Source organism: Bombyx mandarina, chromosome 11 (assembly GCF_030267445.1).
Source record: "Bombyx mandarina strain Sakado chromosome 11, ASM3026744v2".
Classification (NCBI taxonomy): domain Eukaryota; kingdom Metazoa; phylum Arthropoda; class Insecta; order Lepidoptera; family Bombycidae; genus Bombyx; species Bombyx mandarina.
The window spans coordinates 12819457-12835163 of NC_143218.1; the positions used below are offsets into that span (position 1 = coordinate 12819457).

Here is a 15707-nt window from a genome sequence, read left to right on the forward strand (position 1 = left end):
GTCCCATTGTGATTAACTAACGCTTCCTCAACCGAATTTAAATGTTGCTTCTAGATTTTGTTATGTATTTCCGTAAATCAATTTAATGTTTTGTTCAAGGCTTTGTTAATTAATATGAAATTATGTTATGTTAATATGATACTGATATTAGTAGGATCTAGGGTGACATAAGTGGAATGGTAATTTGTTGTTTATCTTTAATAATGACTACAAGCAAAGTAAAGCAATCATAAAGCGAGTATAATTTTACGTTGGTTAGGTAATTAATTAAAATTATTCTCGTCTTATACGAGATAACACAGTTTTAGTTTTATATTATTTGATAAATGCTCTCAAACTAATCGGAGTTCTACTGTAGATGCACCCTATCTACCAAATGAGGTCAGCCTGACATTGACCCACAATACGGAAACAAATTTACATTAATTCCCCCTTCACTCATCTGTGCCGCCCGAATAAAGTAATGGGTGCTTCTCATGTACAACATATATTTTATTTGGTGCATTAAACATTTGTCGAATAAGCTATGTGTCTTCGTACAAAGCGTCGCCTGAAGCTGGACCTATGAGGTGCCATACAAAGAAAGATGGTGTGCGTAGTTAGGTGAGTTAGGTAAGGTGAGGATGCTGCGAAGTGAAGGACCCGTGATATTGGTATACGCGGGGTGGGGTTGTGAAAGCGGGGTAAGGTTGCGGCGCGCGGAGGGCGGCGGACGGTCGCGCAGGGCGGGCGGGTGGCACGTAACAAGTGAAACGGCCCCGGGAGCAACAGTCTGCCGCAGCCCGGCCACGCGGCCTCACATTACCACCATAAGTGCACTCAACTGGATAACAACGCGCTCTTCGCGTAAGTACTACTATAATTGCTTATAATCACACAATAAAAGATGGGAGCACATTGCTGGTCAAAGAACTCCGCCTGGGCCATCAGCGAACACCAAAGCTTCTGCCCTCGGCAATAGTTTGTATTACGGTTGTAAAAGCCATCAACCCAAAGCTTCTATTCTTTAAGTACCCTTCTTGGGACAAGTATACCTGTTGAATAGTTGATGAGTCATTAACATAATGACCTAGTAAATTTGCGACATTAACGTACCGCAATAAATTAGTAGGAACAAAACAATAAGTGAATAATAGACCATAAAAGTAATGGCAAACATCGTGTCGTTTTTTGATTGATCATCAACGGTTCCCCCGTATATTTATTTAAAGACTGGCACAGGTAAAGTTGAAAAGTCACGAATTGTTACGGAAAATGGCTACGAAAGCTCTGATTTTTCACAAAAATGAAAGTGATCGTTTTTTCTAGAATCTCAGGGATTATTTATTATTAAAATATTATCTAATTTGGCAGATATTTTCGATCTACACCATATTACTGTATCACCTAAAGAAATATAAAATACAAAATAAACGGAAAAAAAATATCAAAATTGCTTAGCAAATGGTCAAGGCACTTTTATCTAAATGAAGTATGTATCCGAAATTAGATTTCAATTCATGATAAAGCTTAAAGAGAAATAATTGTGAAGAAAATTTATTGCGAAAAAAAATTTGAAATACAAAGAACAGCTTACCTTCAAGATCTGTCCATCAAAGATAAGATAACAATGAAGCTTCGCAAACATTTGCTGCCTACGTGTAATTGGAATACTCTGATGACCTTTTCAAGTACGAGCCACAATGAAGGTTTGTGATTAACAGAATTCGATACTCTGCTATTTATAAAGAGGTATTAGGAGCTAAATATTCAATGGAAGGAGATCAAGTTTAGTGTAATGTTATTAAGGCACACGTCTTGTCCCAGGAGACCAAATTATCCTCTAACGCGGTAACATGTATGGACTTAATGAAACTGAATATGTGAAATACGTTCATGGCGTGTTACAGCTTTAAAATATATATTTGCGTTGCCGTTTTTTCAAAACATTTCCAATGTTTGACATTGTTAAAATGTTTCGGGTACATCGAACGATACCTTTAGGCATGGTGTTGTGTGCACAGGTTGGGTTGACCCACGTAGGTGGTTGCTTTAAATGTCAATGGATTGCTTTATGTTTTTATTACGTTTTATGGAACAATGGTAATATACTCAAAACATATATACATCATGAGTATGAGATAGAGTTATGATTTGAGCTTTATATTTTTACAATCAATTTTTATGTTTAGTGAAGCGATTACTTTCAATTATAGAAGAATCTGATCTATCTAAAAGTGCCTATCACTACTATCGCAACCGTAAAACACCAATCCATGAAAAATTGTAACAGAGGCATGTCGTATTTTCCTAAGTGTAGCTAGGATCATTAGCGACCCGGATTAGATTACAATATCTTTCCATATTTTGCTTTGGTTTGTGATTTTTTGTTACTCGGTTAATTGTAATTATTTCTTTAATGTTTAGTGTACGTACTTGTCAGTACCGTGTAGCTAGGGTGTCTGAAGAGCGGCAGCCTGATTTTAAAGACATTAAAAGCTACGGATTCGTTGTAGGTGTTTCTGGTATTTCTATTTCTTCATTTGCTTGTTTGTTGATTCGTCAATCACGCAAACATTGAACTTATTTCGATAAAAATTAGAATAATGTTTGGAAGCTAAAAGCTTTAGATTTGTCATGCTATAACAGGGAAGGAAATCATTTGTATAATACATACTAAAATGTAATTATATATCATCAACTGGTGGTAGGACCTCTTGTGAGTCCGCACGGGTAGGTACCGCCGCCCCGCCTATTTCTGCCGTGAAGTAGTAATGCGTTTCGGTTTGAAGGGTGGGGTAGCCGTTGTGACTATACTGAGACCTTAGAACTATATCTCAAGGTGTGTAGCGCATTTACGTTGTAGATGTCTATGGGCTCCAGTAACCACTTAACACCAGGTGGGCTGTGAGCTCGTCCACACATCTAAGCAATAAAAAAAAAATCAAAAGTAAGGTTTCTTATGTGAGTTCATAAAATCGCTAATACAGGCTTGCATATAATATGTACTTATTAAATTAGCTTAACCAAAATATTCTATATCCGACCAGTTGTTTTAGTCAGAACAGTACATTCACAGTTGTAAGGGAATAGTCGTCTGTTTTATCGTTAATTGTGATCACGTTTCATACAGCTAATGGTTACGCGGTGATCAATAGGTTTCACATCATATAAATGATATAGAGCTTTTCAATTTATTATATGACGCTGTTATGAATTTATTGAAATATTTGCTTTCAAGATTAGTTATCTTCTTTACATTTACAATAAAATTGTGATTTGATGGCACGATTTAAGATAGCGATTTGATAAAAGGAAAGTTCGAATTGTTGGTTAAAAATCTAATATTTTATCCTTGGCATCCTTGGATCTTTTATCCTTTCCTCCTTGGCTTTTTACTGGTGGTAGGATTTCTTGTGAGTCTGCGCGGGTAGGTACCACCGCCCTGCCTATTTCTGCCGTGAAGCAGTAATGCGTTTCGGTCTGAAGGGTAGGGCAGCCGTTGTAACTATACTGAGATCTTTAGAACTTATATCTCAAGGTGGGTGGCGCACTTACGTTGTAGATGTCTATGGGCTCCAGTAACCACTTAAACCAGGTGGGCTATGAGCTCGTCCATCCATCAAAGCAATAAATAAAATGGCAGCTGACGGGAACTCGAATTTTTTTTATCAACATATTTTATTTATTTATTTATTAACTTCCTTAGATATTTTAGAATTTCTCTATTTGCTCGGTTCATCATCTTATGATTATGAAATTGAATAAAATATACTTTACTTTACTATTCTCTTCAAGATTCTACTTTTAACTTTTTAATCAGTACAACAATCAGTAGCACAGTCTAGCTTTATAGCGTAAGGTTTTATATACGATCACACTATTCAAGATATACTTTTGATACTCAATTACGACTGTAAACGTGCCAATTAACTTGTACGCAGTGTTTATTGTGTTGACGTCAGCCGTTCACCAAACAAAGTAATAAAAGGAAAAAAGTTAGTAGGTTGCCAACACGACAGTAGAGTCTCATTATGATTCTGTCCGACGCCGATACACATATTATCACGATGTAGTTTTGGGCCCGACATTTGCTGCAGTATTAGAAATGTTATTTTACGTGACAAAGTTGCATTCGATATTTTTTTGATTAACTCGTGAACGAAGATATTGAACCGTGAAAATTCAGAAGTAACTCGAGTTATTCATGGAAGTACGATTAAGAAGATGAAAACTGAAGAGACAGAAATAGAAACGAGTACAAATTATTTCAAATGGGTATTCAAAATAAATAAATAGCCGCCATCTTGTAAAACGTAGTTTGGGTTTTTTTTTTAATCTGATAGGCGAATGTAATAAAAAGTGCCAAATTTGAAGTGTGAAACTACAAATAAAACAAGCATCAGTCTTCTTAAAAATAAAATTATTTTGCAACAATCAATATAACAAAGACATTTAATGTTTCAATTATGTATTATATTGTAGATTGATACTGAAAACTTGATTCCGAATGAAATGTCGAATGATTTGTAAAATGAAAAGATAAGGTCTTGCAAAATGTAAGAAATTAGATAAATTTATAAAATTGAGTAATTAGGGATGGGAGGGCGTATCGTGAGTTAGCACGTGTAGGTTCTGTATTCGTATTTCTAAATAAACTAGCTGTTACCAAGCAGCTTCGTCCAAGTGGTCAAGGAATAGTGTGACTGTAGTTTCCCTTGGGAATGATATATTTTTTTGGGACGAAAGGTTGCCTATGTCACTTTCTGGCCTAATACTATCACTTTAAAACCTGTCAATTAGTTGCTTCTTTTCGACGTCAAAAAAGGATAAACAAACACACTTTCACATTTATAATAATAAATTAAATATTGAGGTACTATATTATATTATATAAGTATGGATAACCTATATATTAATAAAATCTTTATTCAAAAAAAGTAGGAGCTACAAAAGAAACATTTATTATTATATTATAGTTATTTATATTATACTTGTAATATTATTAGTAACCATATTAAATTCAACAAACTAAAAAAATATCCTGCGAAAATATTTTTGGTCTTTGCTTGCAGCGTTGTTATGTTAGTGACGTTCAACCCATAGACACAGCCTACTGAGTTTCTCGCCTGATCTTTTCAATGGGTCGCGTTTCCGATCCGGTGGTAGATTCTGCAAAGCACTGCTCTTGTTAGCAACACTCCCGGTTTGAGCCCCGTGAGCTCACCTACACGTCAAGGAGAAGCCTCTCAAGGCTATCAGCATAGGTAGGAAAAAAAAGTGACGCTCTATTACAAATGTAAGCCACACGAAACAGAGCTTGCGGCTATAAGTCATTTGACAAGTATCTTAAAGATGAATTAAAATGACGAAATATTCATTAATACATAGCAGCACAATTTATACGACAAAGTTGCATATATCATTTTAATAATTCGATCATTAAGCACGACCATAATATTGTTATCTATTACGCCTTGTAAATGATTTATTGTGTTGATTATAATATTTTAATATTTAATTAGACTAATTATATCGTCTGCCCCGCACGGGAGGGGTGGCACCATGACCTCGTCGCAAAAACAGGAAACGACTTGTCGATGCCGAGTGTTGTGGCATTGACGCTCGGTGGCGACGAGTCTTGCTAGGCGATGCTCGACTTCTGCGAGTGCACCATCTCGCTGAAGGAGGTGGCGGGGCGGGTGAGAAACGTTCAAGCCCGCTGCCGTCGAGCGGAGGCCAGGGAGGTGGATCTCGCCAAGCCCTGGCAAGCAAGTGCTTCGGGTCCCTCTCACATGTCGGTCTGGGGACCGGTGAGGGGGGCCTAAGAAAACTTCGTGCAAGCGGCTCTGCACGCGTTTTACGCAACATCATCAGGTGATGGAATGCCGGTTATCCTCGACCCACGCTGGTTCTGACCCAGACGGATATTCCTTGGGACAACCGGTTCTAACCGGGTCGTGGCGCCGACGACCGCCGGTCCGGCGTCCGAAGGGGGAGGGTGGTGGGAGAGATGTACTCCGCACTAAACGCTTCACTTTCCCCCTTTGCCTTTTCATGAGTTCTGTCCCACGCAAGGTTCGGACGTGAGTTGTTGAGCGACAGGAGGTGTTTAGTCGGTTCGACTCGTGTCGTGTCTGACTCGTGTGCATAAAGATAGTATGCATATGTAAGATAGTATGATAGTGTGCATATGAAAGTACCTCACCGGGTTAGAAAATATAATGCTTATAGTGTGATTTCAATCAAATCGTAAATGAGACATTTGGTTAGTCTTAGTTGTGATCTATAATCAGACTGGTACTAGTAATAGCTTCGCGGTAGTCATACCAGTAAGCAGGACGTTGGTGACAAACTTCATCACATTCTATCGATATTCTGGTCCTGGAGGTGAAGGCGCTATAGTAGTATCTACGAATCAAATTTAATGTTTGTGTAGAAAGATGGGCGATTCTAAAGACTTTATATTATTACAGAATTTACATACATAATATGTATAACTATAGGCGATCATATCATCCGTAATGTTATTATTGAAATGTTAGGCACCGTATGCAGGTACCAAGGTAAGGTTTAGCGAGGGCGTATGTTTTGATTTACGGCACTTGGTTTTGCAATGATATAGCAGTGTTTGTACGGCAACAAAATAGCTCTCGTCGCGCCGACAGCTCGAAAAATTGACACTTAAGGTTGATTTTTTCTTGCTATTGTTATACCTACGATTTCACGATAAGTTCGTTTTCATCATCGTATTCAAAGGTCCGCGTTTTAGAGACTCGTCTAGTTCGCTGGAAAACGGTGCGCTAGACAGTCAAATAATCAAATACCACCCAGCGAATGGTCCCTCAAAACACGTGTCATCTAATACGATGCACTTTTGCTTGTTTGAATGAATCAAATATAAACATAACCTCACCACCAGTGTTGATTGTCTGTTAGTTCTGCACAAACATTAAGGTGCTCGTGAAATTTGAGTCAAGTCGTCACATCGCATTCTATTTACTTGTTTCGTGAATGCAAACAGTCGTAACTTATGAAACAAAGTTAAATAAGGCTTGTTGCTGCGCATTAGTTTGATTCTAAAAAGTTGTCAGACACAATAACAATATTCTCATCTATTTATTTATTTAGAATAAAGTCGATTCTAGTTGTTATCTAGAAAAACAATTCCATGTTTTTAATTAATTTATTGCGTATAAGCTATGTTGAGGTTTTTGTATTGTACGTTAATTGTTTTGACCAGATTCAAATTCGTATTCTATAGGTACTAGCCGTATTCGCCCGCTTCGCTGCGCATTTAAAATAACATTATTATTTATTGTCATTATTATTACGGAGTTCAACACTCATAAATATTAGCCTATCCATTAAATACATGTATTTTCTACATGGATACCAAGTTTCAAGTCTATCGGATGCATAATTCAGTAGTAATAAGGGAACATCCGTAAAAAACACTGTAGGGTTATATATTAGTATAGAAAATAATAATAAAATTGTATTTACTATGGGCATAGTTATATTACTAAAATGTACGTCAAACCCGAGATCCAACCGTAAAAGTAGTTTTCATTATGTCCACCACCCGCGGAAACTAAAGAAATAAGAATATATAATAGTATAATTTAGAAAGTTTGTATAAATATCGTATCATTGGCAAGGATCCAATATCAATCATTTCTTCGAAGTAATTTAATGTTGCCTATGTATTTAATGTACGTATTGTACCTGAAATATATTTATTTCTTTTATTTAACGTTAGGGTTAATTGTTAACCGGATAAATGTCAGTGGTGTGAGTGATTGAATTACCCGGACAAATTGTGATTCAATAATATGGCTGACTGGACAAACGGCGGTGTTTGCCCAGATAATTAAATCTACTCCAGATAGAACTTCAGAAGGCGGCCTCGGTTTAGATTTAGTCACGTTTTTATTGGCAACTTTCATTTTGTTTATTAAAAATGATCTTGTTTTTAATTAAAATTAAGTATACATATGTATAAAAATCGGTACATTCCGACATTTACGACTAGAACATTAAAAAGCTTGTGCGTGTTTACGAATCCTCAAAAATTTTCAGAAGGGCGCGTGACGTTTCTCTTGTCACAAGATATGGAAAATATGTAAATTGCGATTCATATATAAACAAAATTTAGACACCTTACTTTAAGATTTTGAATTGCAAAGACGGATGAACGAGCTCATAGTCCACCTGGTATTAAATGGTTCCAGGACAGTTATCATATAAAATTGAAACTTTAACCTCATGTCTCAAGGTGCGTTGCGGCATTCATGTTGTCTCTGGATTCCCTGGTAGCCATTTAACACCAGATAAGCCATGAGCTCTCCTTCATCCATATACATACGTAATAAAATAAATTCGGAAATTACTCTATCTATATATATATAAAAATGAATTGCTGTTCGTTAGTCTCGCCTAAAACTCGAGAACGGTTCGACCGATTTGGCTAATTTTGGTCTTGAATTATTTGTGGAAGTACAGAGAAGGTTTAAAAGGTAGATAAATATGAAAAAGCTCGATATTAAATAAAAATAACAATTTTGTTTTTCCTTTGATGTGCCCCCCGTCGGACGGATTCCTTTTGTTTGTTTTAAATTTGTAAGTTTATTTTATACAAAAGTTTAGGTCTTTTATTTATCGATTGAGGAGACACTACGAAGTCTGCCGGGTCAGCTAGTTGCGAATAAATTTTTGTATACTTTTACGGTATAATTTATAAAATAAGTCGAAAAAATATGCATTTCTAAAAGTTCCCGGGTATTTACTTTTTCCATATATATGTATACTTATATTTATAAATTTTGCTCGGTAATTATCTAGTTATGATTATCTATATAAATGGTTCGAATATATTTAATTTCAATTAGGCTTGTTTGTTTATACAGAATAAAAAAATAAAGAAAATTCAGATTATAGATTATAATTGTAAACAGTAATAAAGTCTTTAAAGTATTAAGTAACAATCTTATTGTTGAGTCGATGACCTTGATAGCGTACCCAATTCAGGCAGATCAATAGATTGTATGTTACCATTAAAAAAAATATTAAATTTTATTTTCTTAAACAAGCGGAAACCTTTGTCTTCAGCTGATCGCTTAGTACGTAAGTAAAACAGTAATTGCCTTCGTCCAGTTTTTGTCCCGACCATAACTTTAGAGACATATTGCTAATGCCGGTTCAGGCCGACAATAAAAAGATAAAACCAAGCTACGGACGGAGACAATAAAATGGACTTATCGTTACAAAGGGCCGTGGGCCTCACCTGAAACGGTTCTTGTGTACCAGTATCAGATTTAATCGTAAGGCCACCGACTTAGCTATAATAAGTCTGCCGTCGTAGTGTTTACGAAAAAAAAAAAACGTTACAACGCAATTTTTCATTGAAATGGGGAATTAGCTAAGAATTTAGGTAACTATTTTTGAATTATTTATTTATCCGAATCACAACGAATTTGTTATTTGTTGCCAACTAATTATTTATTATCATTTGCCTAAAAACGTTGTATAGTTTATGTAGTACATAACTATTATTACTATTATATAATTACTCTCTACAAAAATTTTAGTAACCGTTATATTATAAGCCTTTGGTGCCAATGTTTTGATGTTGATAACTCTTGAAAAATAAAATATTCAGTTACATTATTCGCGTGAGATAAGTTTGGTTCCGGCTCACAATAAGCACTAGAAAATGTAGTGAACAATATAATGTAAATGGTTGGATGGGCACGCCTCGTTTCTGCATGCCGATTCAACGAAGATCGCCGATATTTGCTTCAATCGTATTGGAAGTTTGTACGTGTAATTTTGTTGTCAGACTGTCCTGATTTAAGAAATTTAAGTGAATTGTAATCAGGGTATGTCTAACGTATGTCCTGTGAATATAATCAGGTAATTGTGATCTATTAATAAATATGCAAAGAATGAGACATCAGTCAGTCATATAGTCTTTTCGAAGTGAAGTCTTCGTAAGCACCGTTGTGATTTGAAATTCGATAAAACAGTAATGACGAACTCCAAACTTTTACATGTATAGGGCTTAGCATGTGACAGAATGAGATCCACTTTCAATTCCACCGAGTGTTAGCTGCAAAAATGTTTTTTTTTTGTTTGTTATGTAGCTAGTAAAAAGTTTTTTAGTTCTTTTTTTAAAACAATAATAACTTTTTATATGTAGACAAACCAGGTTTTACCATTTTCTTCTTTATTTGTCAACCGCTTTTTTATTTTTGTTTCGTAGCTATCGAGCTTTGAAAACCTTTATGTAATCTATGATAAAGACATTGCAATGATATTTTTTTTCTTTAAAGTGTTAAAAACAAATTTAAAAGATAAATGTAATTTTTAAAATGAATCAAGCATCGAGATGTCAGTGGTTAATTTTCGATCATTGGACGACTTCTTAATAAGCCATATTAACCCAACGACATCTCTTAAACCTATGACGTATAATGTCAGTCATGAAAATTTTAGTATTTAAATTGCAATTTTATTAAATAAAAGCTATAATTATTTATCGAAATCCGCTTAACGTTGAGAAGCTTAATGTAAAAGCGTCGGTACTAAGGTCTGGAGGAATCTTACGTCAGTGGACTATTAGTATGCAAATCACTTCCGAAACTTGAACTGTAAGATATCACTTAGTACATTTTTGTATTTTCTTTGCGTGCTGAAATTTTGTGAAACCTAACCTAAAAAGTGTATTTTCTTATTTTTAACCCACTTAAAAAAAGAGAAGGCACTCAATTCAATTGTATTTTTATATGTGTGTTATAATTTTAATTTTTATCATTAAAGTAGAGGTACATATATGTTAACCTAGTAACTATATATTAACCAAGCCATGACTAACTTTTATCTGACTATACGAGAGACGCTATAAATGCAATATCCTTAAACTCTTGTTAAGCAACATTGTAGTTACTAAGTTTAATTAGAAACGTCGCGCTGTCTTTGGTTATAAACATCATAGTTAAATGGCTTAATATGTTTCGTGTGCACGTACTTTAAAGAGTTTCTTGCTTCAACGACGTACCTACTTCTTTGTTGCAAGCCTAGTTAGTTACAAGCATATCGGCACCGCGTACCCAACAAGTGTAGTAGAACATAATTAAAATTCGATGCTAACATAAGAATTAATTTGAGATATAGATAATAGTCGTATATTAAATATACGATCGCGCATGAACTAATAATACTATTTATGAGAGTAATCTCGGAGGAGAACCCGTTCAATGTACCGATTTCTACTAAATAGTAAAAAATTCTTTGTTAAACCTCAGAAATCCTTTCTTTACTGCTATAAAAAGGGTTTATGGATGTTGGGTCAGCCAAATGTATGTAAATGAGAACACACCCGGCTTCTATGATAGAAATAAAGAGGAATTGGTGTCGTGAGTAATGTTATTTTTTTGTTTTATTTATTGACTAAGACGATTCCTAAATGATAAGTTACAGGGTCGTTTTAATCACGGAAGATGTGCATTCGTAGTGGTATAGTTTAGAAAATGGTGTCAATTATTCACGAATCGTGGGTATTTGGCCGACAGATATATTCATTTTTGGGGCGTTAATAAAATTTTAAGTTTGGGATAATGTGTGAGGTACATATATTATATTCGATAATTTTTGGAACAAAGTTCCTGATGGGACTACGCGGGGGTACCCTAACCGGGAAAAAACGTCCGTAACGTAAGATTTTTATTAGTAACGCACACAGTGTACGACTTAACTTTGTAATAACGTACAAATTAGTAATGCACACAGTGTAAGACTTAACTTTGTAAAAACGTACAAAAAATAACTGATTTTTTTATCATTCATTGACCACGATCTCAGAGCGTTCGTTTGCGCAATACACTAACTCTTATGCAAACAACCGTGAATGAAGTGTATCACAATAAGTTCGCACGTTACCGAATGACCGTGGGTTGTTGCAAAGCCTCCAGTATTATTTTCTTTATACCTCGAAAAGAACTTAAAATTAATATTTTTATAATAAGGAACTTCGTCACTATTCGGTGTCCCACGACACCACACATCTTTTTTATTACTTAAAAGGCAGAATTGTGTGCGTAGAACCATACGCTCAAGATAATATAAACACAGATTCGCTCGAAATAAATTTAGAATTCTTAAATTAAAAATAACATGTTTTTATTGTCTTATTAAATCGTCTTGTTTTATTTCTATAGATTAGAAATAAATAACAAACATTATTTTTAAACAGAAACCTTTTCCAAAAAATATATCGCTTCGGAAATATATTCACCGGGCTAGGTTTTGTTGTTATTATGAATATAAAAAAGAACATATGTATGTAGGTATGTACATACAATAATAAATTATTATGACACAAAACAAAGCGTCAGCTCAAATTCGAAGAATATCTTAATATTATTTTATGTCAGTCAGTAGCTCTCTGCGTCCTGGAGAGTGGCAGGTATCGATTTGTCGGAACATAGGTACTGTATTTGTAAGCATTGAGCGTATCGTGTGGAACGAGCCAATATCGGTGAAAGCAGCTGTTCCCTATAGCGTTACTGTCGCTCTTGGCTCCTGTTATAGTTTCTACTTTCCACCTACGTTCATCTAAAAGGATGGACGGAAATTGCTAAACGAACCTTTGTTGGATACGATCGTTCCGTTATCGAAATGTGATTTTAGACGAACACTGCTACACATTCGAATTTCGAAAACGATTTGATGTCCTTAAATTTTCTATTTACACCTTTGGGATGAGGGTAAAGCATCTTTTGTTTGATTTGTGATACATCTTAGCTTGGTTTATTTAGAGGGAACGTGGGTTTTGTTTGGTTTACAAATGTTATGATCCCCTGTTAATATCTTGGATGCATATATATAGCTCTGTATGTAATATATTTGAAAAAAACATAATTAGTGTCTTGTGAGACGATGTTTCTAATGTTACACGATACGTCCTTGTTCAGGCATTCCAAAGCTTTACTGAAACAAGAGGCTTACAAACATACATACACAAGCATCGAAAACATTAAACTCCTTTTTTTAATAATCAAGACGGACTATGGGCCTTTCGAGTTAAATGTATACTTAGTCTGGCCATAAATACTGTTACAATTAAAAATAAACAAAATATTACAATTGAATTTGGAATCTGTAATTTTTATATGATTGCTCATTGAGTTTTCTCATTTTGGCGCCAATACATTGTACAATATTTTGCGATATTAAAATGGAGTGGGGTGATAAAGAGAACCGAATCGCTGTGATTGCATTAAACAAAGTAGGTATGGAGCCAAATGCAATTTTTAAAACTCTCCATACGCTTGGTATGAGTAAAATATTTGTGTACCGGACTATTAGTAGGTGTAATGAGGCCTCCTCTGTTTGTGACCGAAAAAGATCTGGCCGTCCACGTAGTGTTCGTACGAAAAAGGTGGTCAAAGCAGTAAGGGAAAGAATTCGAAGAAATCCTGTCCGAAAGCAAAAGATTTTATCTCGGGAGATGAAGATAGCACCTAGAACCATGTCGCGTATTTTAAAAGATGACTTAGGACTTGCAGCTTATAAGAGACGTACTGATCATTTCTTAACTGATAATTTAAAAGAGAATAGGGTGGTAAAATCGAAACAACTACTGAAGCGGTACGCAAAGGGAGGTCACAGAAAAATTTTGTTTACGCATGAGAACATTTTTACAATTGAGCAACATTTTAACAAATAAAATGACCGTATTTAGGCTCAAAGCTCTAAGGAAGCTTCCCAATTAGTCGACAGAGTGCAACGTGGGCACTATCCGACTTCAGTGATGGTTTGGTGGGGTATTAGCTATGAAGGAGTGACTGAGCCATACTTTTGTGAAAAAGGTATCAAAACATCGGCACAAGTGTATCAAGATACCATTCTTGAGAAGGTAGTGAAGCCCCTTAACAACACCATGTTCAATAATCAAGAATGGTCCTTCCGCAAAGACTCGGCGCCAGGTCATAAAGCTCGGTCTACGCAGTCTTGGTTGGAAACGGATATTTCGGACTTCATCAGAGCTGAAGACTGGCCGTCGTCTAGTCCCGATCTTAATCCGCTGGATTATGATTTATTGTCAGTTTTAGAGAGTACGGCTTGCTCTAAACGCCATGATAATTTGGAGTCCCTAAAATAATCCGTACGATTGGCAGTGAAAAATTTTCCCATGGAAAGAGTGCGTGCTTCTATTGATAACTGGCCTCAACGTTTAAAGGACTGTATTGCAGCCAATGGAGACCACTTCGAATAAGCTTTTTATACTTTAAATTGTTTTATATTTATGTATTAAATTAACACACTGTAAAAGTAATAAATGTTATTTGCAATAGAATTTTTTTTTCCTTTGCCTCAGTATTTATGGCAAGACTAGGTAGCTGTCAGAGGGCCTCGAACTTTGCGGAAATGTCGTTATTCATCTGCCTTAGACGATTTGTTTAGGACACAAGTAAGTCTTGCTTGAGAAGTAAATAATACACATTTTCTGTATTTATCCTTTGTCGTGCCAGAGTATAAAGCAGCCTTAAGCAATCGGTGGCCATCTATGTAATGAACGTGCCCATACTACCCGAGTTTTCGATGCACTATAGTAAGTAAGGCCTTTTGGCATAAATTCCGGTGCAACTCAGAACCTTTTTCTTTGGCGCATTATCTTGTCATTTAACTCGTTTCTAAAGCTTTGTAGGTTAAATAAGTTAACAATATGGTTTTATAAGACAATCTTTAAAAATCATTGATGTTTTTCTAGCTCTTTGGATGCACTGTTTTTGGTGTTTTGTTAATATAGGTTTGCAGTTTTACTTTATTTTCGGAAATGAGCTCTTCATTGTCAATTATAGTCTATTTTCAGTACTGTTAGTGTGGCGGCTTGTAAGTCCAATGACACTAGTTTGGCTGTGAGATATTTAACGTCTTTAGCGCAGAAAAAAAACTGTATGTACTTGTCGTGCGCATTAGAATTCGAATTTCGTGCGCTGATATTGATTATGACACGAATTCATTGTTATCACCGGTTGCGTTTCCTTATAAATCGTCGATAACTTTGAAAATACTTTTAAAACTGTTTCATTGGAAAAAGGACTGTTACTTTAAAATAAAGATAAGCCCCTTACTATATTCTTGTGCCTACTTATCTGACTTAAAATTTATTGTAACGATTTCGAGTTGGAAAGTTCTAGAGTCTCATTATATTTACCTGCCGGGAATAACCCTGCTATGAGATAAAAAGTGGAGTTGTAAAATAAAAGCACTCCGACCTCGCCGAGACTCGCGGGCGTGGTGAGCTCGTCATAAATAAAAGAACCAAAGAAAGATTCAGCTTGTCTTTACTATCATTTCACTTCAAAGCCATTCGCGTGCGAAACGTAAACGAGCGACACATCTCTAAGCTCCGTCGAATAGGGTTGCAATGTGTGTGTGTGTGTTTTCGACTTTTCACATTTGTTCATCATCAATCGTATGAGAAAATGGATGTAGGAAAAATGTTTCGTTTTTCACTATTAGGTAAATTGTATTTTATTTGATTATAGTACTTACGATTTAGCTATGTTAAGTTCCTTCATTAGAAGCCAAGAAGGGAATTCGTTAGAAGAGAAGAACACACTGAATTTGAAATCGAAAAGACAATGCGTCCATTGTCCCGCTGTAAAGCCCTCAACTTAAACATGGAGCATGTCGTTTTCTGGTATTAAATGAAGGAAGGA

At 35.5% G+C, this 15707-nt stretch overlaps 2 protein-coding genes across 7 annotated transcripts in view; both read left to right on the forward strand.

The window, feature by feature from the left end:
- Nucleotides 1-15707, forward strand: part of LOC114249580 (ecto-NOX disulfide-thiol exchanger 1) — a 120303-nt gene that overhangs the window by 67827 nt on the left and 36769 nt on the right. The window lies entirely within an intron of this gene.
- The window catches only part of Fife (regulating synaptic membrane exocytosis protein fife), a 135560-nt gene continuing 120554 nt past the window's right edge, over nt 702-15707 (forward strand). For 2 of the 6 annotated variants that reach the window (XM_089730990.1, XM_089730992.1), the window contains exon 1: nt 706-846. The gene's annotated coding sequence lies outside the window, so the exon portion shown is untranslated. Of the gene's footprint in view, nt 847-15707 lie in introns of all 6 variants that reach the window. The other 4 variants (XM_089730994.1, XM_089730991.1, XM_089730995.1 and 1 more) reach the window with 3 other exon arrangements.